The 12,127-nt window shown below is 44.9% G+C and overlaps 1 protein-coding gene and 1 long non-coding RNA gene across 6 annotated transcripts in view; one reads left to right on the top strand and one right to left on the bottom strand.

Moving 5' to 3' along the window:
* The window catches only part of LOC138292399 (cyclic AMP-dependent transcription factor ATF-7-like), a 679,599-nt gene that overhangs the window by 411,970 nt on the left and 255,502 nt on the right, over positions 1-12,127 (top strand). The gene's annotated exons all lie outside the window — the stretch shown is intronic.
* Positions 1-12,127, bottom strand: part of LOC138292401 (uncharacterized) — a 70,194-nt gene that overhangs the window by 38,504 nt on the left and 19,563 nt on the right. The window contains exon 2 of the long non-coding RNA XR_011202671.1: positions 11,407-11,591. This is a non-coding gene — a long non-coding RNA (uncharacterized lncRNA). The remainder of the gene's footprint in view (positions 1-11,406; positions 11,592-12,127) is intronic.

Below are 12,127 nucleotides of genomic sequence, written 5' to 3'. Positions count from 1 at the left end.
ATTCTGAGTCATATTTATCAAATTGCCTCCCTCAAAAATTAGGAAGATTTTGCTAACAAATACAAAACGGATATACTCAGATGCTTTTGTTTCCCGTCTTACCATTGAAGGTTACGATCACTGGAAAAACAATCTTGGCTTAGAGTGTATCTTGAAGGGGGTTCACCTGAGGAGAAAGTAGAGACTTATCCATTAAAACCCTCACCCCCAGATGATATTGGCATGTATAATATTGTCAGTGAAAATGTAGCAGACAAGTTTAATGTACAACTGGAGGAGGATGAGCCCCACTCATTTTTACTTTTAGAGACACTGCTGCCAAGCCAGGGAAGATACCAGTATCTGCCCATGCTACAAGTATTCTCGATCAAGGCAGAGAAGCCTTTAAAGGACCAACTACCTGCAGGGCAGTCACTCTGAGGAAAAAATACAAGTTTTTCTTCAAAAGACCCAGCGTACATTTAAGGTACTTTTCCTGCTGATTCTATTATAACTTCCACTGCAAGAAAGAGGGCGAACATCTCCTCGACTTCGGGTAAACATCCCCACGACTTCGGACAAACATCCCCTCGACTTCGGGCCACCCCTATAAATAAAGTAAAAGAATGGAACTTATGGGCAGAGTGTGGCAAACCAGTGGCACATTGCAAATTCAAATGGTTTGCTTAACAGACATATATATCAGCATTGGGATAGGAGAATTAATGAAGCATCACCTAGAAGAGTATAAGAAGAGGGCAGCACATCTGGTAAAGAGTGGTAAAAACATAGTAATCACTTGCTTAAAATCGCTCTGGATGCGACGGACACATCTAGTAGCCAATTAATGATGGAGGTTACTCTGAGGCGTCACTCATGTCTGACAATTTCTGGCCTCAAGCCCAAAGTTCAAGCAAAAATAATAAATACCTCTTTTAATGGACAGCTGTTTGGGAACTTAGATGATGAAAGCCTCAACCAACTAAAAAAGGACAATGAAACCGATATTTTTATGGGGGCATTATAGTTCAGGGAGGAATTTGAATGGGGTCTTTCTCTGCAAGCAGGCCAGCCTCTAGAGGTACATTCCAGCTTGTCAGTTTGCCTCAAGGCTTCCTCAGTGGTACTCAGACCTCTCCATCACAACAAAGCTGGCAGTACCATCAGCAAGGAAGAAACTCCTTCTGAGGAAGAGCCAGAGGAAGAGGACAACTAGCTAGAGGAGGTACAACTCCCGCTAATAAATGACTGCATTACATCAACAAGAACTTCACAAATATCATCAGAGACAAGAAACTGCAAACAATCAGAATACCATCCCAACGCACTAGTAGGTGGAAGATTAGAAAACCTTCTTCAGGAGTGGAGGAAGATAACTTCAAGCAAATGGGTCCTATACACAGTACAATTCAGGTATTGCATGGAACTAGAAATTCCTTGCAACAAGAGGTCCAAAGAAGATTCATTCAAGGGAGTAAACAGTTAGACTTCTTAAGGAGGTCAAAGGATTGTTAAACAAGCAATAGAACAGGTGCCTATACAAGAAATCAACAAGGGAAATTACTCAGCATATTTTCTAATACCAAAGGTAGACGGACCCCTGCATCCAGCCCTAGATCTCATGTTCATCAACAAGTTTACAAAGACACAAGTTCAGAATGACAACTTTGCAGGAAGTAATTCCACAGTTGCAAAAAGGAAATTATATAGCAACTATAGTCTTAAAGGTTGTTTACGTGCACATACCAATGAATGCAAAGCACAAAGTGCCTAAGGTTTGTGGTAAACATAAAATAGTATCTATTCAAGGTACTTGCCTTCGGAGTAAAGTACGCAACAAGAGTATTCACAAAGTGTCTAGTTGCAGTGGCAGCACATCTCAGAATGGGTATACATGTATATCCGTTCCTCGATGATTGGTTAGTAAGAGCACACTCTTACCAAAAATGCAAGCAGGATATTGTAATGGTGATGAAGACACTATAAACTCTAGATGTTAAAAATGGCTCTTTTTTGCAGAATTATCCCCGAACGTTTTGCCTCAGATCTCCTGTTTTTGACTGTGTGCTGCAGTTCGTTTTTGCTGGCTTTAGGACACTGGGAACTCTACCACTGCTGACCAGTGCTAAAGTGCAAATGCTCCCTGTCTAAGTGGTATTGGTAATTGGTTTATCCATGATTGGCTTATTTGATTCACCAGTAAGTCCCCAGTATTGTCGTAGATGGGCTCTTGCTCGTAAGCAAGGCTGCTGGTTTAGGGATGACAGCACTTTTGTTTGTAGGTGACTAGGCCAATCCTACACCAAGTCACAACTGTCAGCCCAGCCCTCCCTGCTCACAAGCAGTACATCACCAAAAACCCAAACAAAACGAGGTGATTTCTGGCAGCCTTTCTGCATGGACTTTAGAGTGCAACATCTCAGGGCAGTCGTCGTTAAATGGAGAGTACCCTGTTCTCACATGAGCAATACGTTTCAGTCACACACAGGCAATGAAGAAGACACAGTAAGTTTTTTTTAAAAGGTTTATTAAAATGACTGCAACCTATTGTCAAATGCATGAGCTGCAATGATTAGAATAATGAACAATGCAAGAAGCAGAATGGTGTAAAGATGAGTCGTGAATGCAAAGACCCCCACCATATTGCAATAAACGTGAAATGTAAAATATCCCTAAAACACAAGCATGGAGAACCTAATCCCTAACCTAAAGAGAGCTAGGTCCGATAAGCCTAATCTGTCAGTACCAGGGCCATGAGAAGCAGCCTCCACCCCTTGTTACCTTGAAATGAGGTCTCTAGGTCAGACTCAGTGGTGACACGAAGGCTGGGTCTGCATCAAGGCAATGTGCAGCTTAGGTGGCATTCATAGCATCTAGAAGGAATCCCTCTGATAACCTCTGTCGCAGGTATGTTCACACAGTAGATAAGGAGGCATGCTTAGTGCATCAGTTATATAAGCAATTCCGTCCCAAAGTACATTATGTTCCTGTCGAACGCAAGTGGGAAAGGGACATGATGTGAATACCTACGTATCTCACTTAAATTTGACCCTAATAGTGATAACTTTACAGAGGGGCACTGATAACTTAAAATCAAAGCATTTTACTAACTATAAACATAGCAGCCAATTTGAAAGAAATAATTAAATAAATAGTCTTAAGTAAATTAAAAGTCACAATTTGATGGGGGCACAGGCCTGCAAGCCAGAAGGCTGAGCTAAACTCCCAATTCCCATTAAATCTAAATAGGATCCACTACAGTATAGTGCACCAGGTGCGCCCAGGGCCTGTAAATCAAATGCTAGTAATAGGCCTAAAGCACTGATTGTGCCACCCACAGGAGTAGCCCTCCATACATGTCTCAGATCTGCCATTGCAGTGGCTGTGTGTGCAGTGATAAACTGCCATTTGGTCCTGGCAACTGCACCCACTTGCCAGGGCCAAACCTTCCCTTTTACTGCATGGAAATCACCCCTAAGTAGAGCCAAGGCCGCTCGATGGGATTTGCATCGAAAGTGGGCATTGTCTTCCTTAACCATTCTGTGCCTTTACCTGGCTGTGTAATACACGTCTGAGTCAGGATGACAGTTGGGCTGTTTATGAATTCACTCTAGACAGTCACACAAAGGGAGCTGAGGTGTGCCCTGCTTATCCTGATGGGTGTTCCTGAGCTACAGTGGTGGGAAGAGCTGACACTTGCACCTGAATAGTGCTGTCTGTCCTTACACAAAGCAGTCTCCAACCCCCTGGAGTGTGTCTGGGGCCAGAGAGGGAAAGTCAGGGTCTTGTGTACCACAAAGACTTTTCTTTGAAGTTTTCCTACTTCAAAGGCAGAAATGGATATAAGTACTGGACCTCTGACACCACAAAGTTAGAGGACAAAAAAGAGGACTTTCTGCCAGGAAGAAGAGCTAGATGGTGTAGGGGGGGCTGACATTTCGCTTGGTGCTTTGCTGTGCTGGCCTGCTGCTTGCTGCTTCTGTCCTGGGAGTGAAAGGATTGGACGTTGCTTCCATGGGTTCTTCAAGGGCTTGGACTGTTGGAAGCGACTCGGTCAAACATCATGATAGACCTAGTTGGAGCTACTGTGTTTCTAAGCACTTTACTGAGATTTAATCTATTCAAAAAATCATATCTTTGCTTATGTATGTAATATTTTTGTTGTTTTGGTCTTGTTTAACTAAGATAAATATTGGCTATTTTTATAAACTGGTGTGGAGTACTTTTGTGGTGCTGCGACTGTGTTACTGTATGTGTGTGTACACATACTTTACACATTGTCTCCGAGATAAGCCTGACTGCTCTGGCCAAGCTACCAAGGTGATGAGCAGGAGTTATCTTGGGTGTGTAGCTCCCTTACCCTGACTAGAGTGAGATTTGCTACTTGGACAGGGTGCAAACCACTGTCAACTAGAAACACCATTTCTAACAATAGAGAAGTCATCTGCAGAACAGGAGAAGGTTTTCTTGGGAGCAAGATTGAATTCAATACAGGGAAAGGTATTACCTCTTTTTGAGGAGATTCTCCGTTACTGGACGGGGCAAGCTCTGAAAGCGAGGACTGTCGGGGAAATGACTGGGAAAGATGGCATCAAGCATTCCCTTGATCCCATATGTGAAATTTCATATGAGACCAATCCAGAAGTGGCTTCAGAATCAATGGTCTCAAGCGAGAGGGAGTTGGGAAGATCTAGTATTTTTCACACAAAAGGTTGTTTTTTTTTAATTTATTTTTTTACAACTTTATTTATTTAGTTTTCTGAACAAGAAGAAAACATGACACACAAGACACGCACAGTCCTTGTCACACGATGAAATATCGGGCTCATAAGGAAAGAGAAGGAATGACATTAGTCAGTAACAGGTGTTACAGAGGTATGTACAGTGACTTAGCCAAGGGGGTGCGGGGGCATGCCTCTTTCTACTAGTTCCCAAACAGAGATCACATAGGAGTTTACTATAATAACAATTTGGCATCAGTCTGCTACAGCATCACGATTCAGTTTCATTCACTGCCCATCAGCCTCCCGCCCCAATTGGCCAGGGTGCTACACCAGGATATCTCACAAAGGCTGCCAAATATTTTGGAGATGGGACGTTTGGGACTGGAGTGAGGCATATAATTCACTAGTTGTCACAATATATAAGGCTATGGATCCAAACTGCCACAGCAGGAGAGGTCTTAGGCACAAGCGGCTAGGTGGGAAGGTGAGCGCGCAGACTACTCTGTAATAGACTAAGTACAAAGTGGTCCATAGGGCTCGCTGCCATAAAGTGTGTATCCTCCGTTCTAGAGAAGCGGTGCCCAATTGGGAACAGATCCCCCATGGTGTGCAAAGAGATGGCTGTCAGAGTATGTTTAACTCGTCCCTTAAATGTAAGTGGAAACCAAGGGCTATAAGCCAAGGGCAATGTGAGTGAATACAGGCATCCTCCATGGAGCCTGCCGGCCAGTCTGCGCCAGGCCCAGCAGGCAGTGAAGACCGTCTGTATATCTGTGGGTGCCATGAGGTACCCCTGTGGGAGCAGTGTGCGTAACAGCGCAGAGAACACCAGATATTTCTCCGGGATAATATATTGCAGGTGCACATCGGGGTGGTACTAGTGGAAGGAAAAACTACACTGTGTGACAAGGTAATACAAAATGAAAATGGGGCAGCCCGAAGCAGCCCCTTTCATAGGGAAGCGCACCAATGTGTCCCATCAAATCCTTATGCGTTTATCCACCCAAATAAGTTGTGGGAAGAGTTGTCGTAGAGTTTCAAAAAAGGAATTTGTCGAAGGGATAGGGATGTTCACAAAGAGATATAAAAAGCGAGATATAAAAAGCACAACTCTTTTGATTATAGCAATGCGGCCCGCTTGGGAAATATGCAAATTAATCCAGTGACCAATTTGCACTGCAAGCTTCTCCACCGCTGGCTTATAGTTGAGGCGAATAAACTGATCTTTATCATGGTGGACGTATATGTCCAGATACTTAACTGTGTCTTCACACCATTTTCGACGGATATTGCAAGCAGAATGGGACTATGGCATCTGAGTGGAAAGAGCTCTGATTTTACCCAATTTATCCACAGCTCTGAGAGAGCACCAAAATGATAGCCTCCTGCAAAACAAGATCAAGATTTACCTCAGGGCGGCCGACGAACAGCAGAATGTCATAAGCATATAGTGAGACCAGCAGCGGCCCACTCCGAAATCACAGTCCTCTATGAATATGATTTTCTTGCAGTCGTCGACCCAGAGGGTTCACTGCCATTATAAAAAAGCAGGGGGGACAGAGGGAGCCTTGTCAAGTCCCCCTAGAAATACAGAATGGAGAGGTTATGGTGCCATTTACCCGTACCCTGGCGGTAGGGGCAGTATATAGTAATTTGATCAGGCAGGTAAAGACGCAAGTAAGTCCCAGTTTGTTCAAAGTGTCAAAAAGGAAGGGCCATTTGAGAGAGTAACGCTTTCTCAGCATCCAACAGGACGCCCCAACGGGTATAGAGGCGGAAATCCTATAAAACACTGCGAACAGCGTACAAAGATTGATATCTGTATAGCAATAGGAAACCAACCCGGACTGCAACAGGGAAATGATGCTGTCCACTAGCAAGGAGAGGCTGGCGGCCAGGAACTTTGCCAGGATCTTAGTATCAAAGTTCAGCAGTGAAATTGGTGAGTCGGAGCTACAATATCGGGGATCTTTAGCCAGCTTAGACAAGAGTGTGATAACTGCCTCTTGCAGTGTCTGAGGCAATACACCCCATGCGAGAGCCTCACTGTACACTTCTAGAAGATGCAGGACTAGAATGTGTTCATACGTTTTATATAAATCGCCAGTGAAACCATGTAGCGCGCTAGCTTTAGAGGCATTCAGGGCATCTATGGCCTGCATAATCTCCTCGCAGGTAAACGGTTCACTGATGAATTGTTGCTGTACTGAAGTAAGCCAAACCATGGCCACCTCCTCTAGATATTGTGATAGGAGTGACATGTCCCAGCCCTGCCGACTGTCATACAATGCGGTATAGCACCCTAAAAGCTCAGATTGCACTTCCCGTGTGCCCACTCTGTGCACAAACCCAACCCCCCTTTCATCCCTTCATCTGCCCAAAGCTCGTGTATGTGTCGCCACGCAGTGGGGGGAGAGGAGGATCATCACCCTCGCCATAACGGCGGGCAGTAAAATACCTCCCGAGGTAGGGAATCTCACAGTCTGCGAGGTCCCGGTCCTCCTCCATTAGGGCACAGCGCCTTCTCAGACCCAGACTAGCATCACCGCACACATCAGTCTGGTCTAAGGTTCGGAGAGTGGCCTCAACTCACATTTTGCTAGTACGTATATTTTGTAGCACGCCATTGTGAGTAGCTATGCATATGCCTCTGTGTTCGCCTTAAAGACTTCCCAGAATTTAGCGTGTGTAGAGACAGTTCCTACATTCAGAGCAAAGTACTCCTTAATTGCCACCTGCAGTTCAGAGCGCAACACTGCATCCTGGAGGGTGCCAAAGATGTTCCCGCGCCCCCGGGTGGGGAATGAAACAGGTCGGGTCACCGGGGAGTGATACGATAATGTGTGTTAGGTGCATAACAGTAGCCACCCATGTGGACACCGCTAGAGACACCAGCCAAAAATCTATGCATGTTCGTGTCGCATGGACCTGAATAGTGAGTGTAGGCCAGCGGCGTCTGCTGTCGCAAGCACCATGGGTCACACAGCTGGTAGACGTCACAGAGATGTTGCAGGGTGCGTAGTGATTCGGGTTGTAACATTAAGGTCTCGGCTGTGGTGTCACACGTTGGGTCCTAGATCATGTTAAAGTCCCACCTAAAATGATGCAGTCCGATTCCGTGCGGGCCAACTGGGTCCATAATGTGTTGGGAAAAAAAACATCTGTATTTGGGGTCTAAACGTTGACCAACAATAACCTGTGTCCCGCTAATGTGCCTTCTACAAAAATGTATCGACTTTCCGTGTCAGCAACAGTACAGATGAGGTTGAAAGGGACACTTTTGTGTATCATTATACAGACCCTGTGGGAGTAGCAGCTGTAACTAGAAAAAAACGATGAGTGCCCCATTGAGCGGCAAAGGTATAGGTGGACCTGGAGGCAAGGTGAGTCTCCTGTAGAAAGGCGTTTGCAGCTCCATGCCTATTTAAATAGTGCAACACCTGCTTGCCCTTACCGGGGTTGTTAAGGCCCCTGATATTCCAGGAAATTAATATGATGGATTGCGTGGTGGAGGTCCCCAGTGCAGTGTGCATTATCGGGATATTAGTGGATGAACGTGTAAGGAGGGGCGTGGTCGGTCACCATGGGTCAGAGAAAGAACAAGAACCCAAATAGCAATGTCATCAGCAAAACCCAGAACCCCCACCCCACCCCACTCCCACACTCTGGAACGTTGTGCCAGGAGCGTGTTCCTTGGTATATTTCTTGCAGAACGACAAGGCTTTAGTTGGGTTATCGACAAAATGGGATTTGGCATCATCATGAACCCTGAGTCTGGCTGGGTGCAATATCAAGGAATGTCTCTGTCAGTAGACCTGGCACAAGTTCAATGAACCCAAGGCGATGCTGTTCAAGCTGGGGTTGCACTATAGAATGTTGTAGTGGGCACTTTTCTCGCACCAGCTACAGCGCAGTGTCACGATCCTTGAAGTTCAACAGCCTGGCGATCATGGGACGCAGTGGCGCTCTTGGGACAGGCCGAGGGCCAATGGAGCAGTGGGCTCGTTCCACCACAAATGTGGCAATGAAGTTTGGGCGCCCCAGAAGTCCATAGTAATGTCTCCACAAAGGTACCCAGACAGCCAGTACCTGTGGTCTCCGCAACCCCTGCAGTTCTGATGTTACGGCGACCGAGTCCTTCAAGATGGTCCATGGCATGGCCCCAGTCCTTGCCTCTGCCATGAGTTTTTTCGGTTTCTGTCGATGTGAGGGCGTGCAATTTTAAAAAAATCTTTTTTTCAAATAGCAGCTTGCGTTGTTTGTGGTCCCCGCATCCCATGTTAGTCACCGCCCAGCACTTACACAAGGGCACCCCTGGAGATCCTTCTAGTGAGGCCACTGCCGATAGTAGACCCCAGGTGCTTTTTTCAGGTCAGATCGCCGTTGTCATAGGGCAAAGAGGGCTCCACTGGGGAATCGGGGGTGGTCCTGCAGTAACCAGGCCCACCACCCCAAAAGGCATGCAGTTGTATGCGCGAAGTGGAGCGGAGACCCAGGATGTAAAAAGCACAGGCTGTGCAGCACCAATTCACCGCCGTGTGGCCAAGAAGCCCCAGCACCAGGCCCGCGGCACCTATTGCTTCAGGGCCTACGCCAGGACCGGGAGCCACAGCAGCAAGCCGATGTTCTGACGGCCCTCCCAGGCGCTATGGCTCCGCAGCAGCCCTCCCGCTGCCCCCATCTACCTCTGATGATCACACCACATTGGGTTGATGAAGCAGAGGCGCTCTTCCGATGGGCTCAGGGAGTCCTTTTGCCAGAGCTTCAACGCCGCACGGTCATGTTGGGTGCCGGCTTGGCTCCACCCCCACATCGAAGGTTCAATAGAATATTGGGTGGTTCAACAGAGAAAACATTACAAAGGAAAAAAATTCTGTTACCAATGCTTTCAGTAACTGTGACCACAGACCCCTCACATATAGGATAGGGAGCTCACCTGGACTGTCTGAAAATACGAGGAATCCTGAGGAATCAGGATGCTGTCCAGCACATCATTATCCTGGAGTTAGACTGTCTTTCTAGCATTGAAAGCTTCAATGAAAGACAGCATTCATTTGAACAGACAATACAACAACTATGTTTTACATCAACAAACAAGGGGAGACAGAATTTCCACCCCTCTCCAGGCTAGCTCAACTCTGGAAATTGGCAATTCAGAGGAGCATGGACATTCAAGTGATACATCTGCCAGGAAAAGACAATTGCGAGCCAGACAGACTGAGCAGGCAGGCCTCATGCACCAACGAATGGGAGCTCAATCAGAAAGTGGTGCAAAAGATTTTCCAAAATTGGGGTACACCAACAATAGATCTGTTTGCAACACCTTTGTACGCAAAATGCCAAAACTTTGCCTCCACTCAGCCACACCCTTAGTCTCTGGGGAATGCCCTTTTGATAAATTGGTCAGTAACATTTGGATTCTCTTTTCCCCCAATTCCACTGTTACACAGGGCCATCAACAAATGCAAAAGGAGTCTAACTTTGATGACTTTGATTTTAATTGTTCTGCAGTGGGTATAACAAACTTGATACTCAGAGATAGAACAATTAGGTCAAGGACATTTTTAGACAATACTAAAACAGGATCTGCTGTAAGTGGAAATGGGTAAAGGTACTGCACCTAGAACCAGAATATTTCAAACTAATGGCTTGGCTCCTGATGACGTAGAATTCGGACACATGAAGTTACCAGAAAATACAATGGCAGCATTAAGGGAAGCTAGAAAACAAATAACTAGGAAGTGTTATATGGTAAAATGGGAAAAATATGCACTTTGGTGTGTGAGCAAGAAGATCACACGGGAAAAGACATTGTTAAAATATTTAACACACCTTTTACAAGAGGGTTTTGCATATGCAACCTTAAAGGTTCATTTGGCTGCAATAGTGGCCTGTACATGAGGTCACATGGAAAGAAGGTTTTTCACAGCACAAGTGGTGAAGGGATTCTTAGAGGGTGCTAAAATGATAGCACCACCAAGAAGGGTAGCAGTACCCACATGGAACCTAAAATTAAGAAACCCTTTGAGCCATAACACAAAGCTACTTTAGAGATGCTAACTCTAAAGACAGCCTTTTTAGTAGCTATTACTTCCCTTTGCAGGGTTAGTGAGTCACAGGCACTCACAATTCAAGAACCCTATTTTCAAATTCTCAAGGACAGAATTGTCACAAGAACCAAAGTTGACATCAAAGGTGGTGTCACAGTTTCGCATTAAACCAATCTATTCAAGGTTCAAGTTTTTCAAAATCCAAAAACCCGCTGAAAGAATATTGCATACATTGGCTGCAAGATACTCCATTATATATTGAAAGATCAAAACCTTTCAGGAAAACTAAGCAATTGTTTGTATCTTTCTCAAAGAGCTACTTGGGGAAACCAGTTACAAAAATCACATTTGCAGGATGGATTGCACAAATAATTCAGTTATGTCACAGCAATGCAGGTGAAGCATTAACAATAGCACCTGGAGCACACTCAACACGGAAAAAGGGTGCAATCATTGCTTTTATGTTAAATACTCTATTACAGTAAATCTTCAGATGAACAAGGAAACTCAGGTTGGACAAAGGGTGCTAAAGCATCTGTTTACGAGTCAGTGCCTGTCTTCAACCCAGCCACCAGAGTAGTTAAAACTGCTTTAAAATCAATGCACAGCATGTGAATCCAGAAAAGATTCACACTGCAAAACATCTTTCTTACCTGTAGGTATAGTTTTGTAGCTTGAAGAATTGTCTTGATTCACAAGTGACCCACCCTCCTCCACCAAGAAGATAGAAGGAAGAAGGGAAAAAAGAATCTGATGATGGCTGCCTAAGGTTGGAACATCCAGAGGAAGTACGACATCACAAGGAGATACCAAATGGAGGTTTCATCAGCGCTCACCACTAAACAACAATAGAAAAAGAAGGCAGACTAAACAATTTAGTGAAATAGTAAAAATTCCAGACACAACAACTAGTTGGCGGAATAATGCACAGCATGTGAATCCAGAACATTCTTCAAGCTGCAAAACTACACCTGCAGTAAGAAACATTACGCTCAAGCACCCAAAGTCAGGTGGGGTCAGAGTTTACATTTTTTGATGGTAACCTTTTTTTTTTTTTCTTAAATGATCATGTGTAGTCTACTCCAGCTACCCTATCCATATCCTTTTCACTTTTGTCAGGTTCAATACGTGTTCACTTTATTGATTTTTTAATATAAATGATTGAAATCTCCGCTAGTACATCTCATTTGATTTGTCATAACGTTTTTGAATTAGGCATTTTATATCTGGAGGATAAAATTAACTGGCTCCGATCCCTAGTGCAGTTCCATTTGGTCTAACCGTGTGCAGTGTTTATATTGGGGACATTTTTCACGGATGTCTGAAGGCGTATGCTCAGCACAAAATCTTATTAGTGTGTTATTCTGAAAAAGG

This window comes from Pleurodeles waltl, chromosome 4_2 (genome assembly GCF_031143425.1).
Source record: "Pleurodeles waltl isolate 20211129_DDA chromosome 4_2, aPleWal1.hap1.20221129, whole genome shotgun sequence".
Lineage (NCBI taxonomy): Eukaryota > Metazoa > Chordata > Amphibia > Caudata > Salamandridae > Pleurodeles > Pleurodeles waltl.
The sequence above is the reverse complement of the archived record's forward strand: the minus strand, read 5'-3'. Positions and strand labels throughout refer to the sequence as shown.